This window comes from Protopterus annectens, chromosome 6.part0, assembly GCF_019279795.1.
Source record: "Protopterus annectens isolate FY-2018-M chromosome 6.part0, PAN1.0, whole genome shotgun sequence".
NCBI classification, from domain to species: Eukaryota; Metazoa; Chordata; order Ceratodontiformes; family Protopteridae; genus Protopterus; species Protopterus annectens.
The window spans coordinates 1093364517-1093389982 of NC_056737.1; positions in this window are offsets into that span (position 1 = coordinate 1093364517).

Genomic DNA, 25466 nt, shown 5'->3' on the forward strand with positions numbered 1-25466 from the left:
CACAAAAATTATGAGTTTGGTGTTAAGAGCAAAGTGGGTCAGCAGCAACTTAAAGTTCCCATATACAAAGATAACCTAGACAAACTGTATGTTCTAATGGATAAATACAAGAAACTTGAGGTTGACAACGTGTATTTAAATGAATGTCTTAAACAAAAAATGGTCCCTAAGGGACTTAGGTATGTAAATTTCCCAACAAAGTTAAAGAAGGTACGGAATTTTACACAAGTCTCATTAATATATTTAACCAACGTGGTTTGGATATTGTAAAAGCCATTAGGGACGAGAATGAGAAAGAAAAATTTATTTTAATCAAAGATATGGAACATGTTAATGAAGTCATTCTCCAAGATTTAATGTTTACCGTTGAAAGTGAAAAAAATAAATATTTTGACATTTTTTTTAAGGTTGACAACAATTGCAATGCCAACATTATTAGGAAGCAAGGCAAATTAGATAGGGATTTCAAAGAATATCAGGAAGGTGTAGCATATCCCAAAGCAATATCTTCTAATGGATACAATGTATATGAAAAAAATGACCCAGAGTATGTTGTCTCTAATGATCAACATCCCCAGTCAGATAGAATAGACATAGATATGCCCATTCATGAAGAGGAAGTCCCTTTAGAACATTCTCATCTTCCTTTGCCCAGACGTTCCAACAGGATTCGGAACAAGCCATATGTTCATTACAATTACAATCACTACGGACATCAGAGGGGAGGGACAGTATGGTATTAAATTTACAATCCACGGATGGTATTTACGCTATTGATTCACTCTATTCATATGGGGGTTACAACATTTTTAATTACAGTACAGTCTCAGTGAATATTCATCACTTTCATTTGTTTTCTAAGGGATTCAAATATATTCCTTCAAGAAAGGCAAACTTATCTAGAGCCATTATTGATTTAAAAATGTTTATTAGGAAAAAGAACTTAGCCTTATTTTTCAACAATACCAATAATTTTCAACCTACAATATCCTTACTGAAGAGACAAAGTACCTTCAATCCTCCCCTTCATCCACAATTGAAAAATTTTGAAATTATTATGGAAAGGGAAATTAGGAAAGAAATAGCTAAACACAAAGTATTTTCAAATCTTTCTAAAGAAGAAAATGAGTTACTTGATATACTTAAAAAAGACCACTCCATCAGACTCATGCAACCTGACAAGGGTGGGGGTACTGTGTTAATGGATGTGATTGTTTATGAATCTAAGATGAATGAAGAGCTCAGTAATTCTTTGAAATATGTCACAGTTTCTGCCAATGAGGTCAATATTGCGAATTCTAGGATTCACTGTATGCTTAATGATTTACTACTTGAAGGATCTATTAGTCTTGACACGTTTAATTTTTTATTCAACAAAAAGCCTAGAGTTCCACCAGTGTTCGGAATCCCAAAGGTTCATAAGTGTATGGTAGACCCACCATTAAGATTGATGGTTTCTTCAGAAGGGTCCATTACTTCCCCGCTTGCTAAATTTGTTGACAATAAACTCAAAGAATTATCTTGGATGGGTCAAACCACATTAAAGGACTCTTGGGACTTTCTCAGACACTTAAAGCAAGAACTTTACCATGAAAACTTGCTTTTCATTACATTGGATGTAGTTGATCTTTTTGGCAGTATACCACACGAATTTGGTCTACTTTGGTTGGAAGAATATATGATCACCTTTGGTAAATTTTCCAACAACGATTTTACTACAATACTCCTTTCGATGGAGATTATTTTCACAAACAATTTTATGTACTATGAGGGTGAATTTTACTAACAGGCTAGAGGCGTAGCTATGGGAGCCAGTTGTGCCCCAACCTATGCCAATATAGTGTTGTCTTGGTGGGAACATATTTATGTTCTCAATAGTGAGTTCAAGGAATGTTGGACTCTATACAAACGTTTTTTAGACAACATTTGTGTTTTGTGGACAGCAGGAGAAGAGAGATTTTTAGAATTTTTGACATACCTCAAAGGTACTACCAGTTTTCTAGATTTTACTTATAATGTTAATTACGATGCACTTAATTATTTGGATGTCAATATTTCTAAGTTGAATGGTAGATTTTCTTCTAAAATCTATAGGAAATCTACATTCTCAAATTCTTACCTTCATTTCAAGAGCGGACATCCTTTTTTCAGAAGAAGAATTTAATAAAAGGTCAACTTGTTAGAGTTAGTCGGATGACGTCCGAAGATGTTTTTATTGCCGAATGTGACAAAGTATGTGACATGTTCAAAGATAGGGGCTACCCATTATACCTGATTCAGCAAATGAAAACGGAAGTTATTGAAGGTAGAACACACAGAGTCTCACCTATTTTAGGACATGATCTTTTAACAACTGATGCTGGAACAACTTCCAATGTTACATACACAGACATAAACATATAGGATACATATGTTCTTGACTTCAATGGGGATCCAGGTGTTATAAAGAAAGTTGTAGATAAGGAATGGCAAAAATTTAAAGAAATTACTGATATTGATTTGCTACGTAATAGTCCCCTAGTTTTTACATATAGGAAGGACTTAAATTTTAAAAATCTTTTTGAGTTTGGACAGAATCCAAGTAAATTTAAACAAGGAACCAGAACAGGCACCTATAAATGTGGTGCTTGTTCTCAATGTAGCTTTTTGTATAATGCATCTCAAATAGGAATACCCAGTAGAAACAAAATTTTAAACAGCAATTGTTATGCCAACTGCCACACTAGTGGACTAGTATATCTTGCCTTGTGTAAATTGTGTTATTCTTTTTATATAGGCAAGACAGAAAGGAAACTGAAAACACGAATTTATGAACACCTTTATGAAATCAGTAAGGTGAATAACAAAAACGCACTTTATCGTCATAAAATGGTTTGCAATGACGCAAGTTTTACATTCTTTGTTTTGGAAGTAGTTGCCAAGGACATTAGAGGTGGTATGTGGGAGACACTGTTAGAATACCGCGAGCTCTTTTGGCAAATATTCTTAGATGCATCAAGACCACCAGGGCTCAATGACATGGTTTCTATTAAGCCAGTTTTAAAATTAAGGCATGCCAAATTATAAATTGCAATATATATATATATATATATATATATATATATATATATATATATATATATATATATATATATATATATATATATATTCATCATCATTATTTTTACCAAAAGGGTGATTAATATTCATATTTTTTTTATTACTTTCCTTATTTATATTTACATTTTTAAAATTTATTAGCTTGAATTATGATATATATATATTTTTTATAATTGTTGCTGCACATTTTTACAATGGTACTGTATATTTGTCATTGTTATTGTACATGATGTTGCTAACACACATCAATAGGCAGGTTTTAAAACAAATTCAAGTTTTAGAGACTTGTCCTTTAAGATTCTGTTACGTAATCAACCAATTACTAAATGGACCAATGTCAGCATTTACATTTTTATTCAATTAAATATATAAAGGTCTGTTATACTGCGAAATGTATCTGAAGAAGTTGTTACGAAAATGCTAGTTGTTCAGTGAAAGCGTTAATCTGTTTTAGTTTGTTGCAAACGCTAGTTGGTTATTGAAAGTGTTAATCCATTTTAGTTCGAGTAAACTTTCTATGACTCGTTCCTCTTATTGGGAGCTCCCAGTGTATTTTTTTCGACGTGAAAATTGGAAGTAACCATCAACTGAAACTTGACAGTAGAGTAGCTTGCTCATAAATTGAAAAAGACTAGTGGGGAAGTTCAAAATTGCATTTAAAAAGAGCTGAAAAGGTGTCCAGGCCTTTAAAAAGACAGCCCAAATACTATTTTTTTCAATTTGCTGTCATAAATTTTTCTGATGGATGACTTCTGAGTAGAAGAAATATGTACAACACTGGAAGACAGCTTGAGATATCTAGCCAACATTGGAACTCAGCTGTCAGATTTTAAGATCCAGGTAAGACTGGCTCAAGGGATGTGAGATTACATTCAAGACTGGGTCCAAAACCCAAGGGGGGGTAAACCAGGTGAGGCTACAGAAAGGGGAACCAAACTTGTCTGGGCCAGAAGGGGGCTACGAGGATCACAATTGCCTTGGCACCATGGTGCTTTCTGTAAAGAAGTCAGAGGGTAGGTGCAGAGGAGATCCAGGGAACAGAACATCTCACAGTGACCATCTCTTCTGAGAGATCAGGGCAAAGAAGTTGCTGCACTTTGTGTTGCAAACAGGTCACAGTAAGTTTGGCCCCAGTGGCTGAAAATCTCTGTCTCCACTGATGGGTTGAGGGAAACTGAAAGGGCTCCCTGTCAAGAGATTTGTGCACTCTCGCTATCAGACTACACTCTAGCAGCAAGCCTTGGAAATCCAAATGGAACAAAAATCTGAGGTACAGACCACCAGAATCCTGTCGGTCCCCTGGAAAACCCTCATGTGCAGCCCAACAAGAGAGACTATAAAACTGATGCTGCCATCAGGCACAAGGTCCCAAGATAAATCTCTGCAAGAACATTGAGATTTTTGAACAAACTGTTTGCAGACAGGAAAGCAACCTGCAGTGAGGCAAGAAGGCACAACATACAGCTGTGTCCAAGAAACGCTATGGATAATAGAGTCTGAACCTGATCATGACTGGATTTCAAGGTTCATTTGGACTCTCACATAGAACGTGTTGAACAAATTACTTTGGCTGTTGAAGGTGAAAGCTCTGAATTTCATTTGTTAAAAAAACAACAAAAGTCCAGACAGGGGATCATCTCTTTCCCTGCAGTGTGACAAGGACATTCACTGAGTATGCATTTGGTAACTGCATCTGAAGTACAGGTGAGAAAGGACAGCTGTGTACACTTACCATAAATGTAGATGTTAGAGTGTATTCACTGTTGCAGTCATCGCCTGTGGGGTTATACCTGCTGTGGTAGCCCTCGGCCAGCCTGAATACCAGGGCCAATGTTTTTCTGCGTCAGCTACTGTCGCTTGCTGACTGACGTCAGGTCGTCAGTGCTATAAAGGAAGTCAGCCGATGTCATTACATCAGTTTTTCTTACCCTAACCAGTCAGAGGCCCAAGTAAATAAGGTGAAGTGGTCCTGGTGGCTAAAAGCCATCATTAGAAACTTTTGTCTCTCCAAAGAAAGAAGATACAAGGGGGAAGGAGGGTAGGAAACCAGGACTGCAACAGTGAATACACTCAAACATCTACATTTATGGTAAGTGTACACAACTGTATAGTTTCACTGTTACAGTCATCACCTGTGGGAGGATTCCCAAAGCTGAGGCTAGGGGTGGTAGGCTTAGTAAGAGACCTAGGAATGGGTCAGCACGCCCTGCAGAACTGCAGAGGTAAACCCTGCCCTAGCCTTACAAAACAGAGGTAGGTGGTAATGCTTGGTAAAGGTATGGACAGAAGTCCAGGTGGCAGCTTCCAGGATGTCCTTGGTGGGAACTCCTCTGAAGAATGCTGTGGAAGTGGAGGATGCCTTAGTGGAATGGGTTCAAATAGACCTGGGGGGGGTTCCCATGAAACCTGTAGTAGAAATGGATACAGTATATCCATTTGGAAATGGTCTATTTGGAAATGGACTTCCCCTTCGACCCTGGGACAACGCTGACAAGAAGTTGGTCTGTTTTCCTGAAGGGTTCAGTACGGTCTAGATAATATCTGAGCTGCCTGTGCACGTCTAGTGAGGGCAGAATTCTTTCCCCCTTGTTTTGAGGGTTAGGAAAGATGGTGGGTAGATGTATGGCCTAGTTGAGAGTTGCATCAGATACCATCTTGGGCATAAAGGAGGGACTGGTCCTCAGGGAGACCCTGTCTGCATGGAAGATGATGAAGGGCTCAATGGCCATCAGCGCTTGTAGCTCTGAAACCCTTCTGACTGAAGTGACACTTATAAGAAAAGCAGTCTTCCATGAGAGGTACCTTAGTTTTGCTGAAGCAGCAGCTTCGAAGAGAGGTAAAATAAGCTTTTCCAAAACATAATTCAGGTCCCAGGCTGGAGTGGGTGGCCTTCTGGGAGGACTGATATTAGAGGCCCCTCTGAGGAATTGTTTAAACAAAGGATGAGAAAACAGGGGCTGTTCTGTATCAAAATGAGCTGAAATGGCCGAGGGTGTATTTTAATAGAGGAGAAGGAGAGGCCACTATTACGTAGCTCCACTAGTTAGTCCAGGATAAGAGGGATGGAAGGTTGTGAGGTACTGCCCCCTCTGGACTGGCTCCAGGAGCAGAATCTTTTTGATTTTCCTGCATAGGATTTTCTGGTGCTGGGCCTTCTGGCCTCTGTGATGATGTCTAGGATCTGTTTGCTTAACAGTGGCCCCTTGTTTGCCTTTAGAGTATAAGCCATGCTGATAGTTTGAGAGTCTGCAGGTCTAGGTGCAGCATCCCCCCCCCCCCCGAGTTAAGAGGTCTGAGATCAGGGGAAGCTGCCTGGGCGGATGTAAGGTCAGGCTGCGCAGTAAGGGGTACCAATGTTGTTTGGGCCAATATGGAGCAATGAGGATGGCCTTTGGCCTCTCCGTTCTTATTTCGATCAGAATCTTGGGGATAAGAGGCAGAGAAGGGAATGCGTACACAATAAGGGTGTTCCAGGGGAAGGTCAAGGCATCCACCTTCCAAGCTAGGTGGTGATGCTCCCTGGTACAGAATTTTTTCAGCTTATAGTTGGGATGCGAGGCAAAGAGATCCACCCTCCGGAGTCCCCCACGCCTGAGTGATTTGCAAAAAGATTTTTCTGTGGAGCTGCCATTCATGGGGTCCAGAAGGTTTCTGCTTAAGTGGTCTGCCAGGGTCTTGTTGATCCCTAGTAGGTATTGTGCTATCAAATGCAGTCCCATGGAAGAGGTTGTCAGCCAGAGGTTCACGGCTAGCCTGCACAGAGGGTAAGATTGGGTCCCTCCCTGTTTGTTGATGTACCACATTACTGTGGTGTTCTCTGTTTTGAAAAGGAGAACCCCTGGCTTGAGATGAGGTTTGAAGAATGCCAGAGCCTTTTGTACTGCGATCATTTCCTTCTGTTTAATGTGTAAGGGATGGTTCTGGGCATCTCAAAGACCTTGGGTGCACCTGCCTTCTAGGTGAGCGCCCCAAGCTATGCCTGATGAGCCGGTGGTAATGGTTTGCCCGGTTGGGCAGAGGGTTAAGGGAAGACCTTTGTTCTGGGCACAGGCCCCTGCCCACCAGAGAAACTCTGCCCTTATACACGGGATCAGAGGTAGACAGGTCTCTAGAGGCTGAGAGTGCTGACACCAAAGGTTCCTTAGGTACCACTGAAGTTTTTTGATGTGAAGACTGGCCAGAGAAATAAGAAGGATGCAGGATGCCATGTACCTTAAGTTGCAGGAACTTCCTCGCAGTAAGGTGACTTTTGGAAGCCAGCTGTGTAAAACAGAGAGGCAGAAAGCTCTGTTTCTCTGGGGATAAGAAGGCCATTTGGGATTCTGTGTCCAGCAGTGCTCACAAGAAAATGATCTCCCTGGAGGGTGTTTGCTTTGATTTCCTCTCGTTGATGGTGTACCCTAAGGAGGTTAGGAGGGTTTTGACAAAGAGGAGGTCCTTGAGGAGCTTTTCTTTGCACTCTGACTGAATGAGGCAGTCGTCCAGGTAAGGTTAAATTTGTATATTTTTCTGTCTGCAAAAGGCTATGGCCGGGGCTAAGCATTTGGTGAATACCTTGGAGTAGTAGATAAGCCAAGTGGTAGCACAGAGAACTGAAAATATTGTGAGCCTGCACTGAAGCGAAGGAATTTCCTACAGGATTCCCTTATGGGGATGTGGAGGTAAGCATCTTTTAGATCTATGGTAACTAACCAAGCATGTTTTGTCAGCATAGGCAGCAGCTGCTGCAAAGTTAGCATTCTGAATTTGGGGACCCACCAGGAAGGTGTTCAGAATGGATAGATCCAGGATGGGGCATCAAGTGCCCTCTTTTCTGGGAACAATGAATAGTCTGGAATAAAAGTGTTTACCTGTTTGATCTGAGGGAACAGGTTCTACTGCCCCTTGGAAAATGAGAGTTTGGACTTCTTTCAATGCCTCTGCCCACTGATTTGGAGGTAGGTCTGGGTACCCTCTTGGAATTGGGAGTTCACTGAAGGAGAACTTGTATCCCTGAGAAATTATCTTTAAGACCCATTGGTCCTTTGTTACAGAAAGCCACTTCTCTTTGCAGAGGGAGTGCCTTCCTCCTAGCTTTTGGTGAGTGAAAAGATGGCAGAGGGGGAGAGAGAGTCATTGCCATACAGGGATGGCTTAGAACTCCCTGACTTTGGAGTGAAGTGGTCCACTGTTTGGTTCTCTGCTGTCCCTGGGATAGGAGTTTTGGTGGTCTGTCCCTGCGGTGCTTACCTTGCCCCGGTCTGCTAAGTGCAGGAAAGGACCAGTGTTTTGAGGGAAAATTCCTGCTGAACCTAGGAGGTTATACCTGAAGACATCTTTTACTGTTTGCATAGATTTTGCTTTGTCTTCCATCTTTTTACGCACCTCTTCTGCTTTTTCTCCAAAAAAGCAGTCCTTATCCAATTGTGCATCAAGTAATTCAGATTTGACACTATCAGGGAGAGATTGTTCCTTCAACCATGCACGTCTTCTAATGACAGATCCTGACACTGCTGCCCTGCTTGAGGCTTCTAGGACATGATATCCACAATGTAAAGAGAGTTTAGTCACTTGACAAGTGGAGTGCAGTAAATCTGCTAGCTCTTTCAAATTAGCAGAGTCAGGAAAGGTAGAAATCTGTTGTTTTAATAGTTCCAAAGTGTGTTGTTGATATTTAACATGTGGAACTGACAGTTAAGTGCTCGGATAGCTAAGGTTGCAGAGATTTACACTTTTTTACCCCATGTCCAGAGCTCTGTAGTCCTTGTCAGAAAGAGTAGGGTTCTTTGCAGAAATAGCCTTAGCTCCTTTTGGTCCCTGTGTAATAACCTCCAGGTCTGTAGCAGGATTTCTGTACAAGTATTTGTGAGAGTCCGGTACTCTGTAGTACCGTTCAGGTTTTCTGGGAGCAGGTGGGAGGGTGTCAGGAATTAAGCTGGATTCATGGAAGACAATCAACCACCTCTAAGATGGGGGGGTGGCCAAGGTTATATGCTGGAGCAGGTCTAGAAACTCTTAGTCTTTTCTTAAAGACTGAGAGAAGTGCTGGGATTCCCAATGGAAATGTTCCCTGAGGGTGTGAAGGGTTTCCCCAAAGGAAAGATCTTCTGGTGAGGAGGCAGAAGGAATGGATTCCTCTGCATCTGAATCCTCATAAGCAGTAAGAGATTGTTGTTCCTCTTCAAAATCTGAATAATCAGACTCCTCAGAATCCTGTTCTGTCAGTATTTCAGGGGAAGGGTCTATTTTCCTTTTAGAAGGTGCGGCCTGACTACCCCTGATAAGGGTGATAAGATCCTCCACAATTTTAAGCATTTGAGGTAGGGGTGATGGAGGAGGGGTAAAATGGTGGCTAGAGGTAATTCTTAGGAGTGGCCTTGCCTCTAGGACTAAGAGTATCCATCGGTCTGAGAGAAACGGTAGTCGGAGGAAAAGACATTGGTTTTAGCCTACATTCAGTAGTGCGAAAGACCTCCTCAGAAGCCGGTGCCTGCGTTGCGGCTCTGGACCCAACTGAGGCAGAGACAACCAAAGGTTCGGAAGACAAGATTTCTGCAGCACTTGAACTGGGGTGGTGGTGCTGCGGTAGCGTTGTCGCCTCATTGTAAGACGTTGTCCTGCTCGATTCTCAGCTAGAGAGTCTTCTGTGTGGAAACATGCGTGAATGGGCATACCTTCTTTGAAGGTTGTGCGTCAGGGGCTGGCAACTCGGCACGTAAACATCTACTGCCAATCATTAGCAGACCGGAGTTCTGCTGTGGCGACCCCTAACCAGGAAAAGCTGAAAGACACAACAACAACCGGACACTGAAAGGGTATCAATAGAGGCCTGCGAAGGTATCAAATAGGGCATCAGGGGCTGCGAAGGTGCCTCACTGAATTCCAGAGAACTGATGACCTGCTTAGCGGTGGAGTCGTCAGAAGGCTTGGCCTTGTGTGGTCTGTCGCTATCTTTATCCTTACGTTTTTTCGAAAAATCTACGGATTGTTGGCTGACGCCATTTCGGAAATCGAAGACGGAAGACGAAAATACCTGGCTAAAAAAAGAGCTCTACAATGAATGGTTCTCGCATTAAAGAGGGCACAGAACCGGCAACGGGGGACATCGTGGTCTGGGCATAAACAAATGACACAAATGGAAGTCTCGGTGTAGTATTTGCTTTCCACAGGCGAGACAATTGTTAACTTTTTCAGGCATCAGTTAAGTGCAAGAAAAAAGGATCCCAATGGGGTACTTAGCTTTAGATGTTTTCAGCTGTAATTCGAACCCTGGTAGCGACCGACCGTCAGACTTGCGAACTGCTTCTGCTACAGGCTCCACGGCAAGAAAGACTGATGTAATGACGTCGGCTGCCTTCAGTTATAACACTAACGACCTGACGTCAGCCAGCGAGTGACAGCAGCCGACAAGAAAATGATTGACTCGTATTCGGGCTGGCCGAGGGCTACCACATTAGGGATAACCCTACAGGTGATGACTGCAACAGTGAAACACGAAGAACATCAAAGGGAAGAATCAGGAACTGGAAGAGACTGCCTCTGATCTCAAAGTGAAAAAATCACCATGACTTCTTACAAATGAATGCTGATGTGGATGTAGGCATCTTGGAGATACAAACTGCATATCCAGTCTGCTTTTGACAAACCTAGTAAAGCAAACTGTACTACAATCATTCAAACTTTTTGGGGAAGTAAAAAGTATTCATTGAAAACTAATGAGGCAGGAAATCGCAACTTTTGTTAGCATTGCAAAGAATTGTCATGAATATCCTAAGCCTTCCTGATCTGATGTAACCTTCCTGGAAGTTTTTTTTTTTTTTTTTTTTTTTTTTTAATAAAGAAGCACCTTCACCTCCTTCCTTGCTGCTAGACTTTCTTTGACAGGGTGGGACATTTTTGGAAGCAGGCTTGAAAAGAAAAGAGAGCGCATCTGGATATAACCACCCTGGCACACCAGTCCATGGAAATCCTTGTCCAAGGTGGGACAGGGAGTAAGAACCTTCTCACAACAGCCTCCTCTAGGAGACAACTCAAGCAAGGAATCAGGAGTACTGCTGTCCAGCTGCAGCTGATTGCAGCATCCTGCAGAGTCCTTACCTCCAGGCTTGTGACCTTGTTGAAATCCAAGATGAGAAATGTGACCACATCCAAACACCCTCCTGCTGCTGTTGATGTACTTCTTGCCAAAATCACATTGAATATTGGCTCCACTGTGTCCTTGCAAGTAAACAATGTGAAGGCTGAAACTTTTCTCTCACAACTGTAGGAGTCCCCTTTTCTCTTTTATTTCACAACAGTGCCTTCTAAACTCTGAATTGAACAAAAAGGGTCTACAAAAAAGGCACCTTGGTAACTTGAGCAAACTGGGTCACTCAGAGCCAAGAGTACCAGTCAACAGCAACGTTATAACCCGCTGGTCTTGCAGACCATTCAATGATATTATGGGCCACATAGACCATAAAGTAGCTAAGGGTTGAGGATTAGATGCCTATTGCTGCCATCTTTTCTTTCAGCATTTTTCCACAATCTCTTGTAACTCATCACTCGTATCTCACTGACGCTAAAGCAAGTAAATTAGACAGTTATGTGCCTATAAAGGTAATGTAGGCAGAAACAAAAACATGCTGCCAAGACCTGTATACAGCTCAGGATTCTGTAGTGTGAAGGACAGAGTAAGAGGGCAATGTACAGAAAGTCTTACAAAGGGCTATCACTGAAACAGTAAAGTATGGCTATGCAAGCTAAACTTACCATAAGAGTCCATGTTCGTATGATCATTGCTGCAGTAGCTTTAGCTATATAGTTGCATTCTCAGAAGGATAAAACAGCCAGTCAGCTTGCAAACCTTCAGGGCACCTTCCACATGCCAACTGTCATGGCAGGTCCAGCTGACTAAACGAGAAGTTTGTGCGCAAAGCCCTTCAGAGCTTTCCTGCCAACAGAGAAAGGGACGCTGTGTCTTGAAAGAATAATGTTAAGAAGAGGAAAAAAATGGGGGGGGCATAGATGCATGCACCCCCGCCAAGTGGGACTTGACCCTGCCTGGAAGAGTTTTGTTATGGTGAGTATAACAAAAGATAATAACCTTATAGTCTGTATTGACACCAACTAAGAAATGAACAAATGATCCAAAAATCTGAAACATTTAGTCCTATCAAGAAAATACTGGAATTGTTGGTGGACATTCAAGGTATGGAGTATCCTTTCTCCCTCATTTTTTGGTTCAGGAAAGTAAAAGTACAGTTGTGTACACATACCATAAATGTAGATGTTAGAGTGTATTCACTGTTGCAGTCATTACATTTAGGTAATCTGCTGGCAGGTTGCCCTCAGTCGGCCTGATTAACAAAGTCTTGGGTCCTGCGTCAGTTGCTGTCCCTTCTTCCATGACGTCAGGGATATAAAACATGCCGCGGACGCCATTACATCAGTTTTTCTTGCCCCAGATGTCAGGTGCCCCCCAAAGGGGGAGCAAAATATATATGTGTGTAGAATAAAAAAACACAAAACTTATACCTCCAAACAAAAGCAAATACGCCAAAAAGGCTTTTAAAGATAGTCACAGAAATGAGAGGTATAGTTAGAGAAAAAACAGGGGGCTGGAGGGAGGGTAACCAGGACTGCAACAGAGAATACATTCGAACATCTGCATTTATGGTAAGTGTACACAACTGTACTATGTTCTTCGTGTTTCACTGTTGTAATCATTACATTTGGGTAGAATCCCAAAGCTATGGTTGGGAGGATGGATTTATATAGCATTAGGAGCAGCTATAAGGCCCTGCAGGACAGCAGTGGCAAAGCCTGCTCTGGATTTAGAGAAGACAGGTAAGTGAATGTTTGGTGAACGTATGAACTGAGCTCCAGGTAGCAGCTTCTACAATGTCTCTGGTAGGAACCCCTCTGAGAAAGGCTGCAGAAGTAAATGCAGCCCTGGTGGTAGGAGATCTGATCCCCTTGGGGACAGGTTTACCATTGTGCATATAGCAGAAACAAATACAATGGCTTATCCATTTGGAAATAGTCTGCTTTGAAATAGCCTTTCCCTCTGCCCCTGCAGCAAATGCCACCAGTAATTGTTCAGATTTTCTTAGAGATTTTGTCCTGTTTAAGTAGAATCTTAGTTGTCTGTGCACATCCAATGAATGCAAAATCCGCTCACCCTTGTTCTGTGGATTTGGGGAAAAAAGTTGGCAGATGAATGGTCTGATTAAGGGCCACACTAGATACCACTTTAGGCATAAAGGATGGATTGGTCCTGAGAGCCACCCTATCCGGGTAAAAAATAATGAAAGGCTCCACTGCCATAAGAGCCTGTAGTTCTGAAATCCTTCTAGCTGAAGTGACTGCTAAAAGAAAAGCTGTTTTCCAAGAGAGAAATTTTAGGTCTGCAGTAGCAGCTGGCTCAAAAGGAGGTAGAGCGAGTTTTTCCAAAACAAAACTGAGGTCCCACGCGGGAGTTGGTGCTCTCCTGGGAGGTCTTAAATTTTTGGCCCCTCTGAGGTACTGCTTTAGCAGGGGATGGGAAAAGAGGAGAGGCTCTGTATTGTAATGAGCTAAAATGGCAGAGGCATGGATTTTTATGAACCCATGGAAAGAAGAAATTTCCTCCCAGTGCCATCTGTAACTCTAATGAATGATTTTCAGAACCAGTGGAAACAATGGAGTCTAATCTAGACAAGGAACGACCCCACAGAAAGAAGGAATTTCCTCCCACTGCCATATGTAACCCTCCATGAATGATTTTCAGAACCCATTTCTCTGAAACGGTGACCAAAGAGAAAAATGGAGATTCAAACTTTCTGGAAGAAAAAGGGGCCAGGGTGGGAGAGGTTCACAAGGTCTCAAACAGTCATTCAGACTTGGACTGTCCTTGGTTTTTTGGGAGGTTTGAAACTTTTTTTGGAACCCCCTTGCCATTTCTCCTTAAATGTCTGTTTACTTGTACTTTGTTGCGACAGTTTAGTTTGCCTTTTTTATTTTTTTTGCCAAAATTGGATGGGGAGGAAAAATCCCTTAAAAAATGTGGAAAAGGAAGGCTGAAAATTTAAAAAATCCCTTGAAAAATGTGGAAAAGGAGGGCTGAAAATTTTTAAGAGAGTCTTGGATCAGCATACTTCTTTCAGCACACTTTTTGATCACTTGTGCAGGAGAGGGGCCAGACGTTAAATCTCCATCCAAGGGAGAACTTTCAATCTCCTTTTTACCATCATACGGGAGGTTCTCAGAATGCAGTCATTCAAACATCCTCAAAACATTACCAGGAGCCACAGCCCTTGAAGTATCAACAGTCATGCACACAGTGAAAACAATGAGCAGTGACCTTTGCAACAGAACAAACTAAGTTAAAGCAGTATACATTTTTTCCCTTATCCAAGAATAATTCTCATCCTTAGCAGAAAAAGTGGGATTGGAATTAACTGTCAGTAGCAGTGGGATCAGTTAAAGTTATAGCTGCTGGGTCAGGTTTAGGAATACCGTATAAAAATATAAAAGACTGAGGAACTTCATACATCCTATCTGCCTTTTAAAGGGCAGTTGGCTGACTATCAGGAAAAATTGCAGGTAGAAAAACACATCCTCTACAGCAGACAGAACAAGAAAAATGGATGTAGATTCTGTAAAATCATTCATTAACAACACACAGTATTTTCCCTGGGACTGTGAAACCTCTGTGTTTCCCACTGAAAACACTGGCACATTCTAGCAATAGTTTCAGAGGAAGAGAAACCCCTACAGGGTGGATGAGAAACTGAGCCTTCCTCAAATTCTGAATCAAAAATCTGGGGGAAAAATGTATCCATGCCTGCAGCCTTCTGCTCAGATTCAGAATCTTGAATCTCTTCAGGAAAAGAGGAGTCCCTCTTGCTTTTGCCGGACACTACTTTAAAAGAGGGATCAATCCCCGAATTAAACCCTGAAGCAGACCCAGTAAACCGAGGAGTCTGTACATGCTTGATTTTCAGTTACTTTCTGACAGGAAAACTGGGGCCAATCCATTAGTAATGCCAGCAGACGGGCACAGCATTCAGGGAGAGCAAACGTCCCTGCTCCCCCTCGCACGATCAACAAGAAGGGCTCGTCCTTGCCCACTGATGGGACCCCAACAGCCGCAGAGGATGTGGCTAACTCCCAGTCCACTGTGGCTGTAGCTGCTATACCAGAAGAATCTGGGGTAAAATTTGAGTGGTCTGAGGTACAACAAATGGCCACAGCAGTGTCACCCACCTGTGGCTAAGGCAAAATGTTAGCCTGCTGTGGTGGCAAAGGTTTTTTTCTTTTTGTGACTGGAAGAAGGAGCAACAGTGGGACCAGTAGTCTATTTCATGGTCAAGCAGAAAATGAAGCCTCTTTCCCAGAGAAAGACTAGCAGCAATTTCCAGTAAATACTATTCTAGCCCCACTAAAATAGAATAAAGACAATTTCACATAAAAAAAATGCTTTCAGTTACTTTACACCACTTTTAAAACTGACAGAAAAAAAGAAAGCGTTCCATTTAAAAGTATGTTACAGTCTTAAGACAGTCCTCTAAAACACAACACTCCTAGCTTTAAAATAACTTTCTTGAAAAGGAAAATTATAAAACATTAACAAAATTAAGAAAATGGAAGGATTTTTCCCAAAGGAAATTTATCTGCCCAGCAAAGGAAAGCACAAGCCTACCATCAATCCTTGAAAGCCTCAAGATGAGCGTACTTCAGTGGCAATAAAGCTCTGAAGAGCTTTGCATCCAAACTGTGTTTCAGCCAGCTCAGCTCAAGCTGCCTGATGGTTTAGGTGCATGTAAGGTGCCCTGAAGCTTTTGGAAGCTGCCCGACTGTTTTATCCTTGGCAGGATAAAACTCTTATAGGTAAGGCTACTGTAACAATGACCGATATGATGACCATCATCAGATCTGAAGCTTTCTGCACAAACTAAGCACTGTGGGAGACCAGAAAACCTTGACTGTCTTTACAGGGACAGAGACAATACTATCAGGATTGTACTATGCAATCTTGGCAGCATACTGCACACTCTAACACAAAAGAGAATCAAAGATATTAAAGAGGATTCCACATATAAAGTAGAGATGAGAACAAAAGGAAGAGTAAAGAAGATGGAGATTCACTCTGACACGGAGTATTCAGTAACCTCTTGGGTAAAGAGGAAATGGGCTCATTTAACATACTGCTGCATTGCTTATAGAAACGCCAAAATTTGAGATTAATAAGAAAGGACCCAGGGTATGGGAGGAAGTTCAGCTTCAGAAGAATCAGCGAACCTTCTAGCAAATGGGAGAGTCAGCAGAAAAGTACATTTGTGTACACTTACCATAAATGTAGATGTTCGAGTGTATTCACTGTTGCAGTCCTCGCATATGGGTTATCCGGCTCCCAGTATCCCTCAGTCGACCCGAATACCAGAGTCCTTGGTATATGACATCGGCTGCCGCCGGCTGTAAATCTGATGTCAGTACGTCAAGCATAAAGGGAGGCAGACGACACCATTTCCTCAGTTTTTCTTAACTGTCAGGAGCCCCCAAAAGAAGGCTAACCCAGAAATGGTAGCACCCTGGACACGTCATACAAAAAATAAAAATCTATAGTCTGTGACTTAGGAAAAAAGGGGGAATGGAGGGTGGGAATCCAGGACTGCAACAGTGAATACACTCGAACATCTAAATTTATGTTAAGTGTACACAACTGTACTATGTTCTTCGTGTTTCACTGTTGCAGTCCTCGCATATGGGTTGATTCCCAAAGCCCAGTAAAAAGACAAAGTGGGGACGAAAGATCACAGATGAAGGGTTGGTAAGGAGGCCCTGCAAAACTGCAGAGGCAAAACCAGCCCTGGATTTAGAAAACAAAGGTAGATTGTGATGCTTTGTGAAAGTATGGACAGAAGAACAAGTAGCTGCTTCTAGAATGTCCTTAGTAGGCACACCCCTCTCAGAAAGGCAGTAGAGGCTACTCTAGTAGAATAGGTCCCAATACCCCAAGGGGGAACCTTCCCATGCTGCAGGTAACAAAAGTGAATACAATGAGCAATCCATTTGGAGATGGTTTGTTTTGAAATAGCTTTACCCTAAGCCCCAAAAGCAAAACTAACAAATAACTGTTCAGATTTTCAAAAGCATTTAGTCTTAAGTAAAATCTCAGCTGTCTATGCACATCAAGAGAGAGTGCAGAATCCTTTCCCCTTTATTTTGGGGATTGTTGGAAAATGCAGGCAGGTGAATAGACTGGTTAAGGGTTAAACTGGAAACCACCTTGGTCATAAAGGAGGGACTGGTTCTCAGAGAAACCCGATCTGAGTGAAAACTAATGAAAGCTTCTACTGTCATTAAGGCTTGCAGCTCAGATACCCTTCTAGCTGAAGTAATAGCTAAAAGGAAAGCAGTCTTCAAAGACAGAAACTTCAAATCTGCAGAGGTAACTGGTTCAAAGGGAGGCAGAGTAAGTTTTTCCAGGACAAAATTAAGATCCCAAGCAGGAGTAGGAGCTCTTCTGGGAGGTCTAAGATTACTAGCTCCCCTCGGGAACTGCTTCATCAAGGGGTGGAAAAAATGGGTTGCACAAAAGAACAATGAGCCAAAATTGCTGAAGCGTGAATTTTGATTGAAGAAAAGGAAAGTCCACCATTAAGCAATCCTGCTAGGTAGTCAAGAATGAGTGAAAGAGAAGGATGAGAAGAATGAGAAGAATGTTCTCCTTTAGCCAGCATCCAAGAGCAAAATCTTTTCCATTTATCTGCATAGGATTTTCTTGTGCTAGGCCTCCTGGCCTCATGAAGAACTTCAACCACCTGTTGGGAAAGATTTAAAGTATTAGCCAGGCAGTTAAATGCAAAGTTTGAAGATGAGGATGAAGGAACTTTCCCCCTCCCTGGACCAACAGATCTGGTACCATGGGAAGATGCCAAGGCTGAGCCTGGGAAAGGCTGCAAAGGAGGGGATACCAATGCTGCCTGGGCCAATCTGGAGCTATCAGAATAGCCTTTGGTTTTTCGTCCCTTATCTTTAGTAGCACTCTGGGAAGAAGTGGCAGAGGAGGGAATGCATAAACTGAGAGAGGTGTCCATGGGAAGGACAATGCATCCACCCTCCAAGCTTAGTTGTGAAACTCCCTGGTGCAGAATGTTGGAAGGAGATGATTGGTGTGAGAGGAGAAAAGATCCACCTGTGGGGTGCCCCAATGATGAGTGATGCGATGGAAAATGTCCCTGTTCAGTTGCCATTCGTGAGGCTCCAGAACATGTCTTCTCAAATGATCCGCCAAGGAGTTTAGCCTCCCTGGAAGATACTGGGCTATTAGATGTAAGATGGATGCTGCTAGGGACCATAGTATCATGCTTTGTCTGCACAAGGAGTAAGAGTGAGTCCCCCCCTTGCTTGTTCATGTACCACATGACTGTGCTATTGTCTGTCCTGATCAGCAGAGTCCCAGGATAGAGTAGGTTCTTGAAAGCCAGCAAGGCCTGCTGCACTGCCATCAATTCTTTTAAGTTTATGTGCAGATGAATCTGCTGGGTGCTCCAAGTCCCCTGTATGCCCCTGCCCTCCAGATAAGCCCCCCATGCAACATCTGTGGTGTCTGTGGTGAGAGTCTGGCTGGCAGGCGGTGGGCAGAAAGGCAGACCCTTGTTCTGAGAACAGGCTGTCGCCCACCAGAGGAACTCCATTTGTAGACAGGGAATCAGGGGAAGAATCAAGTCTCTAAGTCCTGTGTGTGTTGACACCAAAGATTCTTGAGGTACCACTGAAGTTTTCTCATATGCAGCTTTGCATATGGGATCATCAAAATACATGAAGCCATGAACCCCAGTGCTTGCAGGAATTGCCTTGCAGAGAGCTGGGTCATGCTTGCCAAGTTCTTGAAGTAAGCCGAAAGATCTTCTTGTTTCTGCTGAGGGAGGAATACTATCTGGGTGGCTGTATTCAGACTCGCTCCCAGGAAAACAATCTCCCTTCAAGGAACCAACTTTGACTTCTTTTTGTTGAGAGTGTAACCCAAAGAGGTGAGAATGTTCTTCAATGAAAACCAAATCCTTTTCTAGTTGTTCTGGGGAGTTTGCTCGAATTAGACATTCATCCAGGTAAAGCTAAATCTGAATGCTTCTCTGCCTGCAAAAAGCAATGGCTGGAGCCAGGCACTTGGTAAAAACTCTGGGAGCAGTAGATAAGCCAAAGGGCAATGCAGAGAATTGAAAGTGTTGCTCCCCAGCCTTGAAGCGAAGGAACTGCCTGCAGCGAAGGAACTGCCTGCAACTTTCCCTTATTGGGATGCGCAGATAAGCCTCTTTGAGATGCAAAGTTAGCCATGAATCCTTGCCCAGCATTGGTAGTAATTGTTGAAGGGTGAGCATCTTGAATATGGGAATCACCAGAAAAGTGTTTAGAATGGACAGATCCAGAATAGGGCGCCAGGTGCCCCCTTTCTTGGGTACCAGAAAAAGCCTTGAATAAAAACCTAGACCTGCCTGATTTGGAGGAACTGGCTCTATAGCTCCCATAATCAGTAAAGAAGACATTTGAGTTTCTACCTCTGCCCTGAGAGTTCTGGGTATGTCTGGGTACCCTTGTAAAACAGGAAAGGTGTGAAAGTAAAACTTGTAATCTTGGTTTACTATACTGAGCACCCATTTGTCATCTGTGATGGTAGACCATACCTCTGCGAGCCTGGCTAACCTTCCCACCAAAGGAAACCCAGGGTCCGCAGAGGTAGGCAGAAGAAGGCTGGAGTCATTGAGAATGTTTGCTTTGGGAAGCTGGCTTAGAACTCCCGAATTTAGCAGAAGAAGAATGCCATTGTTTAGATCTGAAACCCCTAGGCCTAGAGCAACCCTGCTTGCCAGGATCAGGGAAAGACCAATTCTTGGAAGGATAATGACTACTAAACCGAGGAGGGTGAGCCTGAAGGAAATATTTTACAGCTTGCATAGATTTTGCCTAATCCTGCAACTTATTTAGTACCTCCTCAGCCTTATTACCAAAAAGATTGTCCTTGTGCAAAGGAACATCCAGCAATTTAGCTTTAACTGGTTCAGAAAGAGGCTGCTCCCTGAGCCAAGCATGCCTTCTAATTTCGGAACCAGTGACTGCTGCTCTGCAGGAAGCCTTCAAAGTGTCAAAACCACAATGAAGTGAATGCTTATTAACTAAAGTGGCAGAATTCAGTAAGTCTTGTAAATCTTTGTCATGGAAGAAATACCTCCAAGTTTAGCCTTAATAGCCTTCAAAGTATGCTGCTGATACTCAAGTATGTGAAAAAGACAATTCACAGATCTAATGGCAAGAGTTGCAGAAGTATAGACCTTTTACCCCACCTGCCCAAGGCCCTAGATTCTTTATCAGAAGGCACAGGGTTTTTAGCAATAGCAGCATTAACACCCTTGGGGCCTTGAGAAATTATTTCTGGATCAGCAGTAGGATTTTTTAAAAAGGGATTGATGAGATTCAGGAACCATGTAATACCTATCTGGTTTTCTGGGGGCAGGAGGAGCAGAATTAGGAGTTAAAGAATTTTCCATGAAAACATCATCCACAACTTCCAAAACTGGAGGTATAGCCGGACACTTTGCTGTGGCAAATATAAAAATTCCCTGATTCTTTTCTTAGATTGTGGAAAATCCTGACATTCCCATTTAAAATGCTCCCTAAGAGTAGTCAAAGTATCCCCAAAGGAAAAATCCTCTGGAGGGGAGGCAGAAGGGATAGAGTCCTCAGCATCAGTATCCTCAAAGCCAGAAAAAAACTGAGAATTTCCTTCACCAGCAGACATACTGGAAATCTCAGAATCTGAGACGGACAAAAACATCAGGAGATAATTCCCTAGTCCTCTTTGAAAGGGGGGGGGGTGAGAGCCCCTAATCAGGGAAAGAAGATCACCAGACATCTTTACCAACTGGGACTGAGGTAGAGGAGGGGAGGCCAATGCCTGCCTGTGAGTAGGTTTGCGGCTGAAATGTTTACTAGCAATCCAGAGGGACTCGGGAGGCCTAGCAACTGCAGACGCCTGAATTAAGGTAGTCAGTCTGGTTCTGGTCTCATGTCGAAAAGAAGAGGCGTCAGAAGCCGGAGCCTGCAAAGTGGCTCCGGACCCATCTGAAGGCGGAGAGTCTGAAAATGAAATAACAGCCTGCGCTAGGGAGGACTCCTTAAAGGTCTCGGCAGAGGCTTGCGGCTGAAAATCGGCTGACTGCAGGGGCTGCGAAAGCGCCTCACTGAGTACCACTGTGCTGACTACCAATTTCACTGGTGCGTCATCAGTAGATTTAACCCTAGGCCTGTCGCTGTCTTTGCGTTTCCTAGGTATATCCAAAGTCGGGAGACCAGAAGATGCCATACCGATGAACTTAGGCCAGATTCTGAAGAGCTTATACAAAATCTTAGCTCTATGGCGTATGGTACGCGGGTTAAAGGAAGCACAGAGATCGCAGTTAGGGACGTCGTGCTCAAGGCCCAAACAAGTTATACAATAGGAATGGAAATCACAGTGCGGAATCTGTTTTCCACAGGCAAGACAGTTATTAATTTTATCTGACATTCATTAAAGCAAGAAAAGAGGATCCCCAACAGAGAACTTACCTGAAGGCATCTTCAACTTGGCAGCCGGAAAGTGAAACGAAGGTAAACGGCCAACCAGCACTAGTGCGAATTGCATCTGCTTCGGGCTCCACGGCAAGAAAGACTGAGGAAATGGCGTCGGCTGCCTCCCTTTACACCTTACGTACTAACATCAGTTTTACAACCGGCGGCAGCCGATGTCATATACCAAGGACTCTGGTATTCAGGCCGACTGAGGGCTACCAGGAGCCGGATAACCCACATGAGGACTGCAACAGTGAAACACAAATAAAATCTGCAATGCAGAGGGGAGGTGGCCTGTGGCTGGGTGTACTAGATGAGAAAAGGCAATGGTTGGTATAGGGTTACCACCTGTCCTGCTTAGTCTCTCTTTGGGCAGTTGTGTCCTGTGGAAAAAAACTAAAAAGTCAAAAATCTCCTGAGATTTTAGGACAAAAAATATGTCCTGTTTTCTTTAACAGTTGCATAAAACAGTTATTTTATACATCTCAAATACGTAAATGTAAGAAATAGCAAACAACTCAAATACAAGAATACGCTTTTATTTTGAAAAACAAAATAGTTCTGTCCTTTAAACCAGCTATTGGCATGTTTTGTCCTGCAAAATCTCATGTTTCTACAAAAAAAGTCCCATTTTGGGCATTTAAAAAGGTGGCAACCCTACAGGAATACTAACAAAGACTACAAAATAGGCATAAACACACCGCAGTGTCATAAGTACCTGTAAGGATACAACTGCAGTGTACTGCAAAGGGAAGAAGAGAACTAAACAATCTTCCTCAATAAGTAGAACAAGGGCAAAACTCCTGAAAAATGAAAGATAGCAAGATACAAGACAGAAGCTCACACTTGCACCAATCTTCCATTCAGCAAAATAAAAATAAATAAATAAAAATAAATAAATAAAACTAAATAAATAAACAAACAAAACATACATACATTTCTCAGTAAAGCAGCCAGGGTTGATTTCTTATGCAGCCATGTTTTTCAAGTGGCAAATTAGAACTGGGGGGAAAGGTATGCATGGTGTATCATGGAAAGGAGAGGGGTGAGAGGCAGGCTGTTCATTAGCTGGGTTGTCCTCATGCCTGCTCTGCAAGTGCTAGGATTTACTGAAAATGGATTTCTTCAGATCAGATCATCTGTTTTATCTACCAACAGAATAATGTCCTCCGATAGACTGAGAATAAAAATTATAACCCTTCAGATGGGCACACTTCTTGATAATGATCTTGGGTTACTGAAAGTATACTTTCTGGTCTTGGACAAATGTCCCCAACAGACAATTTCCAAAACCTCTCTCACAGTGGAGGAGAATGAACATAAAGCTACTGCAACCCCAGTTTTCTCCAATATTTAGTGGAACAGCTGCTCATCTACACATTCCTGAGAATTTCCTTGAAAGACAGGCCATTCTGAAAGGACTTGCAAATCAGAAATAACCTTATAAATCACCTCGGAAAGCATGAGGTTTAGAATCATCTGTATATAATTCACTCCTATGAAGAACAAAGGAATAGTAAAACTGCAGTTTAAAGACTGTCTGGAAATGCCTGAGGCAAGGCTAGTACTACAGTACAGATGGAAGCTAAAGCAACAAAAGTACTGGAACCAGACACAGGGGAAAAGGAAAATAACCCGACACAGTACAGTAGCTTCCATCATCCTCTACAATGGCACATCAACTAGCAATGGAAATCAATGTAGCGCCATAGTACAGAGCGCCTATGACAACTAATAACAGTTAAAATAAAGATTACATTGAAGCTCAATGAAAATTAAAAGGAACGAAAGGCTCAAGTATCCAAAGAAGCGAAAAGAATGAACCCTATATATCTGGGGCACTGAAAAGGCATGTCAGTCTTAAAAATATTTTTGCTTTGTTCAGAAAACAATCTGCACTCAAAAGGATCCTTATAGGTTCATAGGAGGTTATTAGGTTAATGGCCCTATGGTCTTTACAATCCAGCCATGCTATACCAGTGTTCCCTAACTGACCTTGGTTAGATGGTCGTTATTCGCAGAGCAAGTCTATGATCAGCACTTAATGACCCTGTCCATAAGGGACACAGATGGCACCCCAGGGTGAATTTACGGTCTCCCATCCAGTTATCTAGGTTGCGCTCGAATAGGGTTATTAGGAGCTCTGCTTCACATGATTTGGGAGTTTATTCCAAAGCAGCGGCAATCTCTGGGAAATATATCTGTGTCTCCAGCATTTTCTGTTATTGTCAAATGCTGAGATCCTTGGAGCGAGTGACTCTTCTCCCATTTGATTTTCAGATGTACAGCATTTCCATTAGGGCAGAGTCAGAGGCTGCTCTGTAAGCCAGGCACAAGTCACAGGTTAGGATAAGATCCCAAACACAAGCCACAGGCTAGGTTGAGATCCCTGGAGCAAGTGACTCATCCCATTTGATTTACAAATGTACAGCATTTCTGTTAGGGCAGGGTCAGTGACTGCTCTGTAGGCCAGGCACAAGTCACCTCTCAGCAGCCTGTAGAAGACAATGACAGGACTTTCAGTCTTTCATGCAGGTCATGTTTTAGAGGCCATGAACTGTCTTGGTGAGAAACCTCTGTTTCCTCTACAGCTGCTAGGTGTCTGGTGAGGTATCCTACTGGGCAGGCAAGCATTCTGGGATCAACAGTGTTTGTTTCTGTCCTGAAGCTACCATGAAGCAGCTGAGATAATCTTGCCAAGGAACAAACCTGAAATCTTGGGTCAAGAAAAACAGATGGCAACCACATTTTACATTTTTTTCTTCTTTTACTTTCGGAAAAAGACATCGAGGTTGAAAGGGACATGATTCACAACAAAAAGAAAGATCCAGACTATTCTGAAGATTAAGAAAAAAAAGCAATGCTCTCCTTTCCTAGGTCATTACAGTACCCATATAGTCCATCTCTCCATCAAAAAAGCAAAGTACATCAGATAACCCTAACATTAAAAAAAAAATTGAAGACTCGCCAATGTCATCTTGCAGAAAGGTGGCCTTACAGTATAAAGATCTAAAAGCAGCTGCTCAGAAAATGGACAAAAGGAAAGGAAAAATAAAGCATGTTGATAAAAGAGAAAATAATGAAAATGTGCCAGTCAAAGGTTATTTCTTCATACAAAGCAAGCTTCTGGCGAAATATAACTGATGCAAACTCAGCAGCTGCATGGAAGGTGAGAAGTGAAACGGCAGTGGACAAGACAGAAATGTACATGCAAAGATAGTGTAAGTTATCCTGCAGGATCTCAAGGCTTCCAGTATATAATGCAAGGGTCATAGGTGAATAGTGATGTCTTGATGCAGAAAACATCAGTAATGCTTCTTAAGGTTGTCCATTTAACATAAACAATGACAGGAAAAAGAAAGCCAGTGACAAAACCATGACAGCTTACACATATGCCAGTACTTTCATGACAACCACTGGTGAATTACATACATTTACCTTCTGTTCCTACTACATGGAATTTGTGACTTCATTGGTGTGACTTATTACAAGTTACATCCCTGAAGGGGGGGGTTGGTGTATGTATTTGGCACAATGGCTAAGGTCCTCACCTCACAGGCACAAGATACAGGGTTCAGTTCTAGCTTTGGGTTATTAATTAGACTTAAAATAGCCCCTTCAGAGCAGTTAGCCTAGTACGCATCAACAAACTATGAACTATAATACTGTGAAGTATCTTAAAGACAAATTCACAGGCATGATTCCTGCACTGCTTGGTTAGTTTAGGAAGAATGTTCTGACCCAATTTTTTTTATTTTTCATGACTGAGAAAACGACAGCTTGACCATGTAAGAAAAATGGAAAATGTATAGTGGTTT